Source organism: Meriones unguiculatus, chromosome X (assembly GCF_030254825.1).
Source record: "Meriones unguiculatus strain TT.TT164.6M chromosome X, Bangor_MerUng_6.1, whole genome shotgun sequence".
In the NCBI taxonomy this organism is placed as follows: domain Eukaryota; kingdom Metazoa; phylum Chordata; class Mammalia; order Rodentia; family Muridae; genus Meriones; species Meriones unguiculatus.
In genome coordinates, this window is record NC_083369.1 from 51,798,265 (window position 1) to 51,801,541 (window position 3,277).

General features: G+C 44.9%; 1 pseudogene; it reads right to left on the reverse strand.

The window, feature by feature from the left end:
* Window positions 1-1,861: 1,861 nt before the first annotated feature.
* On the reverse strand, window positions 1,862-2,599 carry LOC110542994 (large ribosomal subunit protein uL30-like 1; annotated as a pseudogene).
* Between the last annotated feature and the right edge of the window lie 678 nt (window positions 2,600-3,277).

The window sequence follows — 3,277 nt, forward strand, 5'->3', positions numbered from 1 at the left end:
GAACCTTAATAATTAAGCAACACAAGATAAAACTGTCTTATTAGTAAGTGGCTTAATGAGCTGAATAAACAAGTCTCAAAGAGAAGAGGAGAAAAGAAAAGTAATACACATGGCCAATAAACATTTTATCTATCTATCTATCTATCTATCTATCTATCTATCTATCTATCTATCTATCTATCTAACTATCTATGTGCTTGTTTGTTTATTCTTACAATTTATTCACTTTGTTTTTTTAAATAACCTTTTATTTATATAGAATTATGTTAAATTGTTTTAAATTCTGAGCAAGGCAGACACCTGAAGACACCAGGTCCACTTTTCAGGTCAGAAACTGTGAAGCCTTGCTTCCTTAGGTCATTTAGGGCCTTACACATAGTAAGCAAGAACTCCAACACTGCAGTGCTCCCTACTGAAAACAGAATTTTAAATACCTGTGACCCTTTCTCTTGTGACCACAATGCACCTTTGGCTATATTACCCAGTGCTCTCCAATAGCAGAGTAGCACTGGTCATGGCAGATTTTCTCTGGAACCCACTGACCTTGTAATTGGCATGTTCTAAGGAATTCTTAAAATTTTTCTCTTTTAGAGACAGGATCTCAATATATAGTCCAAGCTGGCACTGACCTCACAGAGATCAACCTACCTCTGCCTCCATAGTTCTGGGACTAAAGACATGTACTACTGTGCCCATATTGGCACTGGTAACTGAGTTTCACAGCGATGTTTGGAAACCAAGGTTCCAGGAAAGCTCAAGGGAAATAGTTAAGAATGTGGGCCCCTGGTGTGGGTTTTAAGGAAAGGGCTGACAGGGGAATCTCTCTGATGCCCAGGATGAAATTTAGTGGGCATTTTCTGGATATGTGTGGTTTAGGAAAGAGTCTATCAACACATTCTTTTAACAATTTCTGTTTGTAGCCCTGAGGTCCTGGAACTCTGTATAGCAGGCTCCCCTTGAGCTCAGATCTGCCTGCCTCTGCCTCCCAACTGCACAGTGCAAACATGTGCACCACAAGCCCAGCCAGTCACTAGTTCTTAATAGAAAACAACCAACGTGGCAGCTAAGCTTCAGTCTCCTTCTCCAACAGACTGACAGGAGCTTAACAGACCCAGGCTCGTAAAAGCAGGCTGTTCTCACACAAGACATGTGGGTGCCAAGAGGATGTGTACCACTGCCATGGGGGGCCAAACAAAGCCTATGTATAGATATGTGTATGTTTTCCTGGTCTAAGGATTCTCCATCATAAATCCTGAGCTATAGGAAAAGATTGGCCCCGTAGGTCAGGGTACAAATGCCACCACATTGACTCAGGGATAGGCATGTTCCAAAGCTGACATTGAAGTTGCAACATGATCTCACAGCACAAGAGTAACAAGCTTCCAGACTGGGGATCTTCACACCTATAATCTCAGCATCTAAGAGGATGAGTCAGGAGGAAGGCTGTGGAGTTTAAGGACAGCCAACTAAAAAAGTAAATACCAAGAACCCTTACTTCAAGATTTAGGAATGCCCCTTGGTCTGGTCCATTGCTTTAAGAGTCTTGGAGGGATGGAAGGATGTTTGGGCTATCTGCCCACCCAACAATAAACACCAAAATAAAGGTAGGACGAAGCAGGGCAACTCTTTCCTCCACGGCCTGTGTTGGTTTCAGAGACAGGGGCTGCCACTGTGGAGAGTAATAGTTTTTTGTTTTTTTTTTTTCCCCGTAGACCTGGGTTGTGTTGAGGTGTTTGCAATGCTCAGATCCTATTGGCTTTCTCCTGGCTCCTTCCTTCAGTCTTTGAAGGCAGAAAATAATCTTCTCTGAAGACACTTGATAATTTTTAACAGAAACACTTCCAGTGCACTGCGCTTTTGGAAATCCTGGTCCTGCTCTAGTTCAGCTGACAGATGAGCTGGTTGATGCGCTCATCCCGGTAGCCAGGGGAGCCCATCTCCTGAGGAAGCCCACTCTATTCTTGGTAGCATGACGGGCCACAGAGAGGTAAAAAGGGCACAAGAATGAAGAGATCTCCTGGAAATGCTTCCCTGAGAAGGCAATTTCATGGATGAGGTCTTCCAGGCAAATGACACCAAATTTCCCCAGGTGCTCCTCAATCACTGTGTTGTCTGTCAGGGGGACAGTCTTCTCCTTAATCCTTACTTGTCCACATTTCAAGATGAGTTCCCGGACAGACTTCAGATTTGGAAATCCCCAGGTCACTTAAGGGGTGACACTGACAAAGACACCACTGAACAACTTCTTCAGGCGAAGTTTTGCCAGGGTCTTCTGTACTAACATACTCACTCCCTTAATCTTTTCCAGGCATATAACGAAGGCCAAGGAATGCTTATCAGGCACTTCCAAAGCGTGAGGCTTTACTTCTAGTCTCTGCACTCACACCTTGTCCCACCGCTCCTGCCAGGACTCCTGCACGAATGATTCCAGTCGCTTAAACCTGAGTTCTTTCACTTTCCTCTCTCTCTTTGCCCAAAGTGCCTGCTTTGCCTGGGTGGCTTTCAGAGCCTGATAAGCCTTCCTCTTTTTCAGTATATTTTCTGGAACCAAAGAGATCTTTTTTCTTTCCCCTTCCTCCGCCATCTTTCTGGTGCTCCAGCTACTGTCATTTATTCACTTTGTATGCCAGATGTAGCCCTCAACTTGTCTTCTTCCAGTCCCACCCACCATCCTTATCTTCCCTCTGTGGCCCTCCCCTAGTCCACTGATAGGGAAGTACCTCCTCCCCTTTTATCTGACCTTATCCTATCATGGTTCATCAGGGCTGGCTGCATCATCTTCCTCTGTGGCCTGGCAAGGATGCATCCCCCAGGGATATGTGATCAAAAAGTCAGCCACTGAGTTCATGTCAGAGACAGCTCTTGATTCCAGTACTAGGAAACCCACTTGGAAACTGAGCAGCAGCCTATGGGCTTCATCTGAGCAGGGATTCTAGGTCCTCTCCATGCATCATCCTTGGTTGGAGAATCAGTTTCTGCAGGACCTCCTGGGTCCAGGTTTTTTGGCTCTGTTGGTCTCCTTGTGAAGCACCTGTCCCCTCCAGGTCTTTCTATCTCCCTCTACTTCCATAAGGTCCCTGAGCTCTGCCCAACGTTTGTATACGAGTCTAAGCATCTCCTTCAATACCCTGATGGGTAGAGTCTTTCAGAGGCCCCTTGTGGAAGGTTCTTGTCCTGATCCCTGTCTTCTCCTACTACTGATGTCTATCCTGTGTTGGTATAATGTTTGTTTGGAATATATACAATTTACCCTTGTTCATTGAAATGTTAATTTCTC